Source organism: Mandrillus leucophaeus, unplaced genomic scaffold, assembly GCF_000951045.1.
Source record: "Mandrillus leucophaeus isolate KB7577 unplaced genomic scaffold, Mleu.le_1.0 Scaffold5, whole genome shotgun sequence".
NCBI lineage: Eukaryota > Metazoa > Chordata > Mammalia > Primates > Cercopithecidae > Mandrillus > Mandrillus leucophaeus.
In genome coordinates, this window is record NW_012105364.1 from 7603683 (window position 1) to 7618621 (window position 14939).

The following is a 14939-nucleotide window of genomic DNA, read 5'->3' on the forward strand; positions in this document are numbered from 1 at the left end:
TGTGTTATTTAGTGTCATAACAGTTTTCTCATTCTTATATTCTTCTATGAGGTACACAGAATCCGTGCATACTTGTGATGGAATGCTGTTTTCCACTGTTATTAATTGTAGTTAGTACAAACCAATTTCTCATTCTGCAAAAATACCAAAAGACCTTGGAAAGTAAATCAAGTATCTTCCAATGGACAAATGCTTTAATTAACTGGGGGAAATAATACAATGAAATAGAAAGACTAAGCACTAAATTGCATCCCTTCCTGTGTTTGTACTTACCACCAACTACATCAAGTTCATTTCAAACTCCTCCTATATTAGTGGCCTAGGATTATTACTTTTGTTACCATTCTCTCAGACCTCCCCACATACATGTTTCTATTTGATTTGACAAACTCCTAGAAGTTTCTTTGGGACCACGTCTCTCACACATTTCATAAAGTTCATTTGTTCCTTACCTTCTAGTACTCCACTTGATCTCCATAAGACTAAGTGACCCTATACATATCTAAATACATACATGCAAAGCCATGAATCAGCTTTTATTCCTATCTCAAAATCCACATCTATCCCCAACCTGGCTTGAGGAGAGAATGTGGTAGTGATTTCTGGAGGGGAACTAGATCGGTTGGACAGATGGTGGCAGTGCTAGGGTGCATTTAAATTTTGCTTTCTTCTGGGATTTTTTTTACCACCAGTACTCAACCTCATCCTAGAAGCTCTTCAGTTTAGAAGATCTTCCCAGGCTTTCTTAAAAACTTCAAGAAAGCCACCTGAAAAAGATCACAAGCTGAAAAAAGATAAGGTATATGTCAAGTAAGTGCAGGGTGTATATGTGGAAATGAAAATGTGTGAAGGACAAATTCTAAGCTCTATTCTGAAGGCAGATTTTATTTCCTTTGAATTATACTCTTTCTATTCCCTTTACTTCATGCTACCTGGGGCACTTGAGTCAGGACAGAAAGCAATAAAATTAATCACTCTAAAATTTTACACCATTACTAGTATACTATTTGTTTTTATAACCTCTGTGATGTTAATATGACTCCCATTTTACAACTGAGAAAAGTGGGGTTCAAAGAAGTTAAGTGATTCATAGAATCAGTAAGTGGTGGAACTTGGACTTAATCCAGGGCTTTTGACTCTACTTCTGTGCTTTCTTTAGTAAGTCATAATAGGAAGACAATAGCACAGTATTTGGGAATTGCCAAAAATGAACATAAGAAAAAAGACCATATTTGGAATTTCAAAAGTTATTCTAACAACATTACATACAGAATCATTATTTGGGTAGGAAATTGTAGAGAAATAGACTGTCAAACTTTCTTCTAGCTCACTAGATTGTTACAAGGCAACCCTGTAAAAGGCTATGCTTTACTGGTTTCAGAAATGACAACCACAACAATAATAAGAATGGAGACCCATAAAATTCACAGGAAGTACCTAAAAGAAATCTAAATGAAAAACATTTAAAAATGAAAACAATAGATCTATGTAAAAGAAAACATCTTAAAGAATCAAAGTGAGGAAAATAAAAAACTTCAATCTCAGTTGCAGCAATAAAAAGCAAGCAGCTAAAATATGAACTCCCTTTTATTACAGTATAACTGCCAAGCAACCAAAGAGAGAAACAGCCCATGCATGACAAGAGATTATAGGCAGTGACTCTGTGTATTATAGGAAGAATTTCTCTATAGATTCCAAAGCATATTCTTTATTTGGAGTAGGAAATATTTCAATATTTTAACAAATTCAGTTATAATTAAAATAAGTCTCTTTGGACTTCTCTAGAATAATTTCTACCTAATTCTCACCTAATATTGTCAGCCCATCCATCACATGTTAGAAGGCAAAAAAAAAGGAAAGGTAATGGAAAATAATGTGTTTGTTCAATTTAGTTTATTAAAAATGCTTTTTATGTCAATTTAAAAAGCCTGGGGTACCTGGCAAGATGACCAAATAGGAACAGCTCCGGTCTGCATCTCCCAGCGAGATCAATGCAGAAAGTGGGTGATTTCTGCATTTCCAACTGGGATACCGGGTTCATCTCATTGGGACTGGTTAGACAGTGGGTGCAGCCCACAGAGAGCAAGCAGAAACAGGGTGGGGCGTTTCCTCACCCGGGAAGTGTAAGGGGTCAGGGAACTCCTTTCCCTAGAGAAGGGAAGCCGTGAGGGACCATGCCCTGAGGAACGGTGCATTCTGGCCCAGATACTACGCTTTTCCCACAGTCCTCACAACCCACAGAGGGGAGATTCCGCGGGTGCCTACACCACAAGGGCCCTGGGTTTCAAGCACAAAACTGGGTGGCTGTTTGGGTAGACACCAAACTAGCTGCAGGAGTTTTTGTTTTTTCATATCCCAGTGGTGCTTAGAATGCCAGTGAGACAGAACTGTTCACTCCTCTGGAAAGGGGGTTGAAGCCAGGGAGCCATGTGGTCTAGCTCAGCTGATCACACCCTCATGGAGCCCAGAAAGCTAAGATCCACTGGCTTGAAATTCTCGCTGCCAGCACAGCAGTCTGAAGTCCACTTGGGATGCCCCAGCTTGGTGGGGGGAGGGGCATCCGATATTATGGAGGCTTGAGTAGGCGGTTTTCCCCTCACAGTGTAAATAGAGCCTCCTGGAAGTTCAGACTGGGTGGAGTCCCCCGCAGCACCACAAAGCCGCTGTAACCAGACTACCTCTATTTTTTTTTTTTTTTTTTGAGACAGAGTCTCACTCTGTTGCCCAGGCTGGAGTGCAGTGGCATGAGGCGTGATCTTGGCTCACTATAAGCTCTGCCTCCCGGGTTCATGCCATTCTCCTGCCTCAGCCTCCTGAGTAGCTGGGACTACAGGCGCCCACCACCATGCCCGGCTAAATTTTTTATTTTTTTTTTAGTAGAGACGGGGGTTTCACCGTGTTGGCCAGGATGGTCTCGATCTCCTGACCTCGTGATCTGCCTGCCTTGGCCTCCCAAAGTGCTGGGATTACAGGAGTGAGCCACAGTGCCACCTAGCCAGACTACCTCTCTAGATTCCTCCTCTCTGGGCAGGGCATCTCTGAAAGAAAGGCAGCAGCCCCAGTCAGGGGCTTACAGATAAAACTCCCGTCTCCCTGAGACAGAGCACCTGGGAGAAGGGGCGGCTGTGGGCACAGCTTCAGCAGACTTAAACGTCCCTGCCCCCTGGCTCTGAAGACAGCAGCAGATTTCCCAGCACAGCACTCAAGCTCTCCTAAGGGACAGACTGCCTCCTCTAGTGGGTCCCTGACCCCTGTGCCTCCTGACTGGGAGATACTTCCCAGCAGGGGTCGACAGACACCTCATGCAGGAGAGCTCTGGCTGGCATCTGGTGGGTAACCCTCTGGGACAATGCTTCCAGAGGAAGGAACAGGCAGTAATCTTTCCTGTTCTGCAGCCTCTGGTGGTGATACCCAAGCAAACAGGCTCTGGAGTGGACCTCCAGCAAACTCCAATAGATCTGAAAAAGAGGGGCCTGACTGTTAGAAGGAAAACAAACAGGAAGGAATAGCATCAACATCAACAAAAAGGGCGTTGACACAAAAACCCCATCCGAAGGTCACCAACATCAAAGACCAAAGGTAGATAAACCCATGAAGGTGAGGAAAAACCAGCGCAAAAAGCCTGAAAATTCCAAAAACCATAATGTCTCTTCTCCTCGAAAGGATCACAATTCCTCGCCAGCAAGGGAACAGAACTGGACGGAGAATGAGTTTGACGAATTGACAGAAGTAGGCTCCAGAAGGTGGGTAGAACAAACTCCTCCCAGCTGAAGGAGCATGTTCTAACCCAATGCAAGGAAACTAAGAACCTCGAAGAAAGGTTAGAGGAACTGCTAACTAGAATAACCAGTTTAGAGATGAACATAAATGACCTGATAGAGCTGAAAAACACAGCACGAGAACTTCGTGAAGCATGCGCAAGTATTACTAGCTGAATTGATCAAGCAGAAGAAAGGATATCAGAGACTGAAGATCAACTTAATGAAATAAAGTGTGAAGACAAGATTAGAAAAGAAATAATGAAAAGGAATGAACAAAGCCTCCAAGAAATATGGGGCTATGTGAAAAGACCAAACCTACGTTTGATTGGTGTACCTTAAAGTTATGGGGAGAATGGAACCAAGTTGGAAAACACAGTTCAGGATATTATCCAGGAGAACGTCCCCAACCTAGCAAGACAGGCCAACATTCAAATTCAGGAAATACAGAGAACACCACAAAGATACTCCTCGAGAAGAGCAACCCCAAGACTTATAATCATCAAATTCACCAAGGTTGAAATGAAGGAAAAAATGTTAAGGGCAGCCAGAGAGAAAGGTTGGGTCACCCACAAAGGCAAGCCCATCAGACTAACAGCAGATCTCTCTGAAAAACCCTACAAGCCAGAAGAGAGTGGGGGCCAATATGCAGCATTTTTAAAGAAAAGAATTTTCAACCCAGAATTTCATATCCAGTCAAACTAAGCTTCATAAGCAAAGGAGAAATAAAATCCTTTACAGACAAGCAAATGCTAAGAGATTTTGTCACCACAAGGCCTGCCTTACAAGAGCTCCTAAGGGAAGCACTAAACATGGAAAGAAACAATCGGAACAAGCCACTGCAAAAACATGCCAAATTGTAAAGACGATCAATGCTAGGAAGAAACTGCATCAATTAACGGGCGAAATAACGAGCTAACATCATAATGACAGGATCAAATTCACACATAACAATATTAACCTTAAATGTAAAGGGGCTAAATGTCCCAATTAAAAGACACAGACTAGCAAATTGGATGAAGAGTCAAGGCCCAGGCTGGGCTCGGTAGCTCACACCTGTAATCCCAGCACTTTGGAAGGCTGTGGCGGGCAGATCACGAGGTCAGGAGATTGAGACCAGCCTGGCTAACATGGTGAAACGCTGTCTCTACTAAAAATACAAAAAATTAGCCAGGTGTGGTGGCATGCATTTGTAGTCCCACCTACTTGGGAGGCTGAGGCAGGAGAATTGCTTGAACCCGGGAGGCAGAGATTGCAGTGATCCAAGATCACACCACTGCACTCCAGCCTGGGGGAAAGAGCAAGACTCCGTCTCAAAAAAACCCAAAAACCAAAAACCAAAAAACAAAACAAAAGTCGAGGCCCATCAGTGTGTTGTATTCAGGAGACCCATCTCAAGTGCAAAAGCACACAGGCTTAAAATAAAGGGATGGAGGATCATTTGCCAAGCAAATGGAAAGAAAAAAAAAAGCAGTGCTTTCAATCCTAGTCTCTGATGAAACAGACTTTAAACCAACAAAGATAAAAAAAGACAAAGAAGGGCATTACATAATGGTAAAGGGATCAAAGCAACAAGAAGAGCTAACTGTCCTAAATATATATGCACCAATACAGAAGCACCAAGATTCATAAAGCAAGTTCTTAGAGACCTAGAAAGAGACTTAGACTTCCACATAATAATAGTGGGAGACTTTAACACCCCACTATCAATATTAGACAGATCAATGAGACAGAAAATTAACAAGGATATTCAGAACTTGAACTCAGCTCTGGACAAAGTGGACTTAATACACATCTACAGAACTCTCCACCCCAAATCAACAGGATATACATTCTTCTCAACACCACATTGCACTTATTCTAAAATTGAGCACATAATTGGAGGTAAAACACTCCTCAGCAAATGCAAAAGAACAGGAATCATAACAAACAGTATCTCAGATCACAGTGCAATCAAATTAGAACTCAGGATTAAAAAACTCACTCAAAACTGCACAACTGCATGGAAACTGAACAACTCGTGAATGACTGCTGGGTAAATAACAAAATGAAGGCAGAAATAAATAAGTTCTTTGAAACCAATGAGAACAAAGACACAATATACCAGAATCTCTAGGACACAGCTAAAGGAGTGTTTAAAGGGAAATTTATAGCACTGAATGGCCACAGGAGAAAGTGGGAAGGATCTAAAATCAACACCCTAACATCACAATTAAAAGAACTAGAGAAGCAAGAGCAAACAAATTCAAAAGCTAGCAGAGGACAAGAAATAAATAAGATCAGAGCAGAACTGAAGGAGATAGAGACACAAAAAACCCTTCAAAAAATCAATGAATCCAGGAGCTGGTTTTTTGTAAAGGTTAACGAAATAGATAGACTGCTAGCCACACTAATAAAGAAGAAAAACAGAAGAATCAAATAGACACAATAAAAAATGATAAAGGGGATAGCATCACTGATCCCACAGTAATACAAATTACCATCAGAGAATACTACAAACACCTGTATGCAAATAAACTAGAAAATCTAGAAGAAATGGATAAATTCCTGGACACACAAATCTCCCAACACTAAACCAGGAAGAGGCCAAATCCCTGAATGAACCAATAACAAGTTCTGATATTGAGGCAGTAATTAGTAGCCTACCAACCAAAAAAAAGCCCAGGACCAGATGGATTCACAGCCAAATTCTCCCAAATATACAAAGAGGAGCTGGTACCATTCCTTCTGAAATGATTCTAAACAATAGAAAAAGAGGAAATCCTCCCTAACTCATTTTATGAGGCCAGCATCATCCTGATACCAAAACCTGGCAGAGACACAACAAAAAAAAGAAAATTTTAGGCCATTATTCCTGATGAGCATTGATGTGAAAATCCTCAATAAAATACTGGCAAACTGAATACAGCAGCACATCAAAAAGCTTATCTACCACGATCAAGTCAGCTTCATCCCTGGGATGCAAGGCTGGTTCAACATATGCAAATCAATAAATGTAATCCATCACATAAACAGAACAAATTACAAAAACCACATGATTATCTCAATAGATGCAGTAAAAACCTTCGATAACATTCAACACCCCTTCATGCTAAAAACTCTCAATAAATTAAGTATTGATGGAACGTATCTCAAAATAATAAGAGCTGTTTATGACAAACCCACAGCCAATATCATTCTGAATGGGCAAAAACTGGAAGCATTTCCTTTGACAAGACAAGGATGCCCTCTCTTACCACTCATATTCATAGTACTGGAAGTTCTGGCAAGGGCAATCAGGCAAGAGAAAGAAATGAAGCATATTGAAATAGGAAGAGCAGAAGTCAAATTGTCCCTGTTTGCAGATGACATGATTGTATATTTAGAAAACCCCATCGTCTCAGCTCCAAATCTCCTTAAGCTGATAAGCAACTTCAGCAAATTTTCAGGATACAAAATCAATGTGCAAAAATCACAAGCATTCCTATACACCAACAATAGACAAAGAGCCAAATCATGAATGAACTCCCATTCACAATTGCTACAAAGAGAATAAAATACCTAGGAATACAATTTACAAGGGATGTGAAGGACGTCTTCAAGCAGAACTACAAACCACTGCCCAAGGAAATAAGAGAGGACACAAACAAATGGAAGAACATTCCATGCTCATGGATAGGAGGAATCAATTCGTAAAAATGGCCATACTACCCAAAGTAATTTATAGATTCAGTGCTATCTCCATCAAGCTACCAATGACTTTCTTCACAGAGTTAGAAAAAACTACTTTAAATTTCATATGGAACCAAAAAAGAGCCCATATAGCCAAGACAATCCTAAGCAAAAAGAAAAAACCTGGAGGCATCACGCTACCTGACTTCAAACTATACTACAGGGCTGCAGTAACCAAAACAGTATGGTACTGGTACCAAAACAGATATGTAGAGCAATGGAACAGGACAGAGACCTCAGCCATAATACCACACATCTACAACCATCTGATCTTTGACAAGCCTGACAAAAACAAGAAATGGGGAAAGGATTCCCTATTTAATAAATGGTGCTGGGAAAACTGGCTTAGCCATATGTAGAAAGCTGAAACTGGATCCCTTCCTTACGCCTTATACAAAAATTAACTCAAGATGAATTAAAGACTTAAATGTTAGATCTAAAACCATAGAAACCCAAGAAGAAAATCTAGGCAATACCATTCAGGACATAGGCATGGGCAAGGACTTCATGACTAAAACACCAAAAGGAATGACAACAAAAGCCAAAATTGACAAATGGGACCTAATTAAACTAAAGAGCTTCTGCACAGCAAAAGAAACTGTTGTCAGAATGAACAGGCAACCTACAGAATGGGAGAAAATTTCTGCAATCTATCCATCTGACAAATGGCTAATATCCAGAATCTACAAGGAACTTAAACAAATTTTCAAGAAAAAACCAAACAGCCCCATCAAGAAGTGGGCAAAGGATATGAACAGACATTTCTCAAAAGAAGACATTTATGCAGCCAACAAGCATATGAAACAAAGCTCATCATCACTGGTCATTAGAGAAATGCAAATCAAAACTACGATGAGATACCATCTCAGGCCAGTTAGAATGGCAATCATTAAAAAGTTAGGAAACAACAGATGCTGGAGGATGTGGAGAAATAGGAATGCTTTTACACAGTTGGTGGGAATATAAATTAGTTTAACCATTGTGGAAGATAGTGTGGCAATTCCTCAAGGATCTAGAACCAGAAACACCATTTGACCCAGCAATCCCATTACTAGGTATATACCAAAAGGATTATAAATCATTCTGCTATAAAGACAAATGCACACGTATGTTTATTGCAGCACTATTCACAATAGCAAAGACTTGGAACCAACCCAAATGCCTATCAATGTTAGACTGGATAAAGAAAATGTGGCACATATACACCATGGAATACTATGTAGCCATAAAAAAGAATGAGTTCATGTCCTTTGCAGGGACATGGATGAAGCTGGAAACCATCATTCTCGGCAAACTAGCACAGGAACAGAAAACCAAACACTGCATATTCTCACTCATAAGTGGGAGCTGAACAGTGAGAACACATGGACACAGGGAGGGGAACTTCACACACTGGGGCTTGTTGTGGGGTGGGAGGCTCAGGGAGGGATAGCATTAGGAGAAATATGTAATGTAGATGATGGGTTGATGGGTGTAGCAAACTACCATGGCAAGTGTATACCTACGTAACAAACCTGCACGTTCTGCATATGTATTCCAGAACTTAAAATATAAGTTTCTTTAGCTATTTGGGACCTTTTGTGGTTCTATATATATTTTTGGAGTTTTTTTATTTCTGTGAAAAATGCCATTGGAATTTTGATGGTGATGGAATTAACTCTGTAAATCGCTTTGGGTGGCATGGGCATTTTAATATCAGTTCTTCCAATTCATGAACACGGGATACAATTTTACTTGTGTGTTCTACATTTTCTGTCATTAATGTTTTATAGTTTTCAATGTGGAGATAGTTCATCTCCGTGGTTAAACTTATTTGTAAAAATTTTGTTCTTCATTAAGAAGCAAACAACAGACACTGGGTTCTACTTGAGTGAGCAGGGTGAAAGCAGGGAAAGGAGTAGAAAACATAAAAATTGGGTACTGGGCTTAGTATCTGCATGATGAAATAATATGTTCAACGAAGCCCCAATATACGTGTTTAGCTAATATAACACACCTTCACATGTACCTTCAAATGTAAAATAAAAGTTAGAAAAAAAACCCCTTTCTCTACTATTAAAAGTGGATCTGGCTATAGCCATTATGAATAATGGCTTTTTATTGAGTTTGATAGACCCTCATATTGCTTATTTAACCTTACCTTAATATTTTTAAGAAAAAATATTTATGTAAAATATTAAGATGAAAATAAAACTCACCCATAATTCCCTTGCTCAGAGATAACCATTGTTAATATCTTGGTGTATTCCTTAGATTTCAGAATACTTAATGGAACAGAAAATGTTCCAGAAGGATATTTTTGTAGGAATATCAAAAATTTAAGAAAATTAAGTTCCAATGATTTATAATTACACAATTATTTTTGTGTATTGTTCTCCCGCAATGCTCACAGACTTTTCGTGTTCAAGGGCACCTAAAAGGCCACATACAGGAATCACTTCCAGAGATGGTGTTGCATCTTTGACAGAATATGATTTAACAATTGGTAAGGGTCATTCTGACAACTTTCCCTTTAAAAGCACTTATTAAAGATTTTGGAGTTTGGTATTTCAAGACTTTTAAAAACATTTTAGTACCTACGGAGGAGTGTTTCTAAGACATATATGTGCGTCAGAATCACCTGGAAGGCTTATTAAAGCACAGATTGCGGAGTTTCTCATTCAATACGCCCAGGAGAGGGGCTTGAGCCTTTGTGTTTCTAAATTTTCACCTGAGTGATACTGATGCTGCTGGCCCGGGAACTACACTTTGAAGACTTCTGACACATGAACACAGTTTAGAGGAGGCAATTTCTCCTGCAAACCTAGTTTCATTTTTCATTTGCGATACTTCACACCACAGTCATAAACTGTAGGTTTTATTTTGGATTTTTAAAATGAAATTTTATAATCCAGCTTTAATGAGAATGTCAAGAACAAGCTTGAATGTAGACTACAGGAGTTCAATTTAAAGTGGAGTTCAACTTAAAGCTCTATAAGCATGACAGAGGAAAAGCAATTCCTTCAAAAGAAACCCTCCTAAATCCCAGAATTTCCTATTTAGGTACCAATTGTATAAAAGCATTTAGGGTATATGTGAACTTATGAATCTGCAGGTATGGCGAAAACTGTTCCTCATCTTCTAAACCCCTTGAATATTACTCTTCAAACCTTAAACCTTGTCGGCATGGCCTCTCCCACTTCTGTTATGTTTGATCAGTGTCCAGACACTCTTACACATGTCCCTAGTCCTTAGAAACTTCACACACTTTCCAAAGTACTCATCCTCGATACTCATTGAAATATTTGTAAAGATATTGTAGAGCGTGAGGCATGCCCAGTGGATCTCACAGCTTTACGAGGCAACGTGTTCCAGCCCATTCACTTTATAAAACTTTGTATTTAAAAAAGTCCTTATAGTAATTGAGGCAGGATATGGTTTGGGAGTTAGGTGACCTCCATTCTAGGTCTAGTTCTGCTGTGACTTAGTTGTTAAATTTATGCAAATTGCTTAACTCATTTCTACGTAGTGTTCCAGAGTTCAGGAATTTGGTGTCAAGCAAATCAGTCTGAATCCAAGTTTCTGGTGTTCACTGACTCTGGGAATCTGTAAAAATGGGGATGACAGTAAATACACAGCAGAGTTGATGTAAATATCAGAATATATTATATGTCCCTTACAGTGTCTGTCACACTAAGATCTCAATATTGCTAGTTATTATTTTTACACATAAAATGATAGGTTGGACTGAATAATGGATGCTTGGGCATTTTCCAGCTCTACAGCGCCATGATTTTTAAGTGAAAATATGCTGAAAAATAATGATGGCCTGTAGTAGTTTGCTAGGGCTGTTCTGGTGAAGTACCCACAAACTGGGTAGCTTAACAACCAAAATTTATTTTCTCACAGTTATGGAGGCTAGAAGTCTGAAATTAGGATATCAGCAGGATTTGTTTCTCCTGAGGCCCCTCTTCTTGGCTTGTAGATGGCTGTCTTCTTCCTGTGTCTTCACATGGTCTTTTCCCTGTGTGTATCCGTGTCCACATTTTCATTTCCTATAAGGACAGCAGTCTTTTGGGATTAGGGCCCAGCTCAATGACCTCATTTTACCTTAATTACCTTTTTAAAGACTCTATCTCCAAATAGAAGCACATTCTTAAGTACTGGGAGCTAAGACTTCAACATATGAATCTGGGAGAACACAGTTCAACCCGTAACAATGGCAAAGCATGCAGTTTTGGCCCTTTTCCTCTTACTGGGGTTGATAAAGGATTATGATGAAGTTATCCTTAACTTTTGTTTTTCAGTTTCTGTTTTGGCGAGTCATTTCATGATGAACTTTTCTCTATACAAGAGCAAAAAAAACAAACCAAACCAAACCAAAACAAAAAAACAAACCAAAACACCACCACCACCACCATCAGAACCCACAGGGAAGCATCTGGTTGTGACTTTGCTTTTGATACTAATATATGTCTCAGAACAGATGTCCTTGTTTTCTGCAAATGAATACTGATCATCCACTAATTAAATGCATTAGTGGCAAGAAGCAATGTTCACATCCCACGTTTTCTGCTGTGTGGGCGTTCATTAACCAACAAGGTAATGCCCTGATGAGTAGTTCCCTGGCAAAGCTCTGAGATCCACTGGACTACTCGTTCCTGCCTCATGCTCTTAATTTGAGGCATTAATGATTGCCTGACCAGTAACTGTGCTTGTTAAGACACATTTACACATAGTCCATTGGCAAACCAATTATTTTATCATTAGAATTGGGAAGAATTCATTGGCTTACCTTGGCTTGGAAGCTGTTACAACAAGGAGGTTCTCCTAGGTGTGAAAGAGATCATGTTTAAATGAATGCCAGCCTTAAATTGCTTGAGATATACTTAGTGCTCAGTGAATGTCAACTTATTGAATTTATTATTCATTCTATCAAAAAGTCCCAATTCGTTGTGGGTAGAAACATGAAATGATTTTATTTTTTCAAGTGACGCTCTGTCTTTGGGTAATGGGCTCCTTTGAGGCATAGTAGAGTGCTTCCACAACTTTGAAGACGCACATTTGTTAAGACAGTTTATTAAACATGTTTTAAGATTCAGTGGTATTAGTTTTTAAGTATTAAACTCATGCTAGGCCCAAATCTCTATCCACCCCCTAACATGTACCAGTAAGACCACTGACCCTAGGCTGCTTGGTACTGATAGTGATGGTGGGGACAGTGCTGGTGGTGGTATGGTAGTAGTGGTAGTGATGTGGTGGTGGTGGTGGTGCTGGTAGTAAGGGTGGCAATGGTGTAGTAGTGGTGGTGATGGTGGTGGTGATAGTAGTGGTGGTAGTGGTGGTGGTTATGGTAGTGATGGTGGCAATGGTGTAGTGGTGGTGGTGGTGATGGTGGTGGTCATAGTGGTGGTGATAATGGTGGTAGTGATGGTACTGATAGTGTCAATAGTGTAGTGATGGTGGTGGTGGTGATGGTAGTGGTAATGGTGGCGGTTGTGGCAGCTGTGGTGGTGGCAGGAGCTGGAGTGGCGATTCGGGCATGGCTGGCAGGAGTGTGGAGAGAGCACACACAGTGGACACTATCTGAGACACCTCTCTTCATCCCTCCTTTCTCACTGCTTCCCCTCTGGTACTCGGGTGGGAAGTGAGTGGGAAAGGTAGAAGCTGAAGTCTCCTTACAGAATGACTTATGGTGAGGCAGTAGTTTCCACTCCGTTGTGACTGAGTTACTGATTCTCTAACACTGACTGGTGCTTAACACATTTGCATATTTGGTAGCAAGCACATATGGATTCTCTGAGGTGCGTTTGTTGGTTCCTGTAAGGGTGCTAATAGAGACCTCGTCTTTGCATAGTCCCTGGCACTGGCAATCTGGCTTGGACTCCACAGCTATCATGTCTGCAGCCCCTGCCCCAGTTGGTTCCTGCCACTTGCCTCTTGCTGTTGGGGTCTCATTGGCTCTTTGGCCATTGTTCAGTGGAGTAGATCGCTGAGGATCAGGCTCCTTTAGCAGTGTCATCTTGGCCCACAGGCATTCAGAAATCCTTGTTGCTGCCGATAGTGGAAATGCAGGTTGCCCCTCACAGGCAAACCTCTAAGATCTATCAGCAGTCTCTGAAGCAGCATCAGGCCCTTTGCTAATCCAGTTCTTGATCCACTCTTACATAAGATGCTAGCTCTAGTCCCTAGCTTAGTTGAGGTGGGAGGAGTTTGGGAATCCTCAATCTCTCTGATGAACTTTCTTCAGCTTTCCAGAGCTAAAGGAAGAGAATACCCTCATTTCAATAAGTGTAGCCTCCTAAATTGTGACCTCTCCTCTCCCAAATCTTTCCTCCTTAGTTCTTTCAGAATGTTGGAGCCCTGTGGGATGGTATCTTGGCCTTCAGCAGCTGCAGCTGTGACTCAAAATGTGGGGATTTTCTGGATCTTCTTTTTCAGCAGTGGCTCTGAACTGCCAGTTCTGTCACTCAGAAGAAAGCCATGCACTTGCTTTCATTTTGTTACACTAAGCAGAAATAGAAAATGAAAGGGTTGGATCAGATGGTCTTGAATATCTCAACTAACTCTGAGGTATGAAAATCACTTGCTAAAAAAAGAGGATGAAACCTCGAGAAATAGTTTTGCTAAAGAAAGTGTAATATTAGATTTTATAGGGCTGGGACTACCAATACATTAAGTAATGCTCCAAATATAATCAGAGTAGGTAGCTACTTGAATAACAGCTTTTCATTTGTTGGGTGCTCTAGGCTAAGATTTATGCAGTCTCTCATCTTTACAACATACTGCAAGGGGGTGCAGTGGGGAGGGCGGTTACTATCAGCTCCATTCATTCCATGGATGGGGAAATTGAGGTTCAGAGAAGTTAAGTGGTCCAAATTATGCAAACTTTTTGACTAACAGCATCAGGAGCGTGAATATTCTCATTCCAACATTTGTATTATGTTGTACAAAATACTTTTCCTAAATATGTAAGGGTACTCTAAGTTTATTTGGTAGCAAATAAACTCAAGCACACAAACTCAGCACAATAGAAGTTGATTTCTTTCTCACATGACAGCCCTGAGCAGTTGTTCAGGTCAGTGGGTGGCTCTCCTTGAAGACATCATGCCAGCTCCTTTAATCTTGTGACCCTGCTATCTTCTAGCAGGGCGGTTTTTGTTTTTGTTGGTTGTTTTTTCTTAAAGTTACATTTACAAAACCTAGGTATAATTTAGATATATTGAAATTCTCTCTTTTTAGGTGTACAGTTCAATGAATTCTGACAAATGTATACAGTTGTGTAACCGCCATCATATTCAAGATATAGAATATTTCCATTGCTTCAAAAAGTACTCTTGTGTCTCTTTGTAGACAGTTTCCTTCCTTCTTCACCAATTTCTGTACTGATAAGTTTGCCTTTTCCACAGTGTCATTTAGATGGAATCACATAGTAAATAATCTTTTTTTTTCTTTTTCTACGTAGAATTTTTCTCCTTAGTGTAATCCTAT

At 40.2% G+C, this 14939-nt stretch overlaps 1 protein-coding gene across 1 annotated transcript in view; it reads left to right on the plus strand.

Moving 5' to 3' along the window:
• The first annotated feature begins 754 nt into the window (after nt 1–754).
• The window catches only part of ZNF800 (zinc finger protein 800), a 56425-nt gene continuing 42240 nt past the window's right edge, over nt 755–14939 (plus strand). The window contains exon 1 of the mRNA XM_011995929.1: nt 755–810. The gene's annotated coding sequence lies outside the window, so the exon portion shown is untranslated. The remainder of the gene's footprint in view (nt 811–14939) is intronic.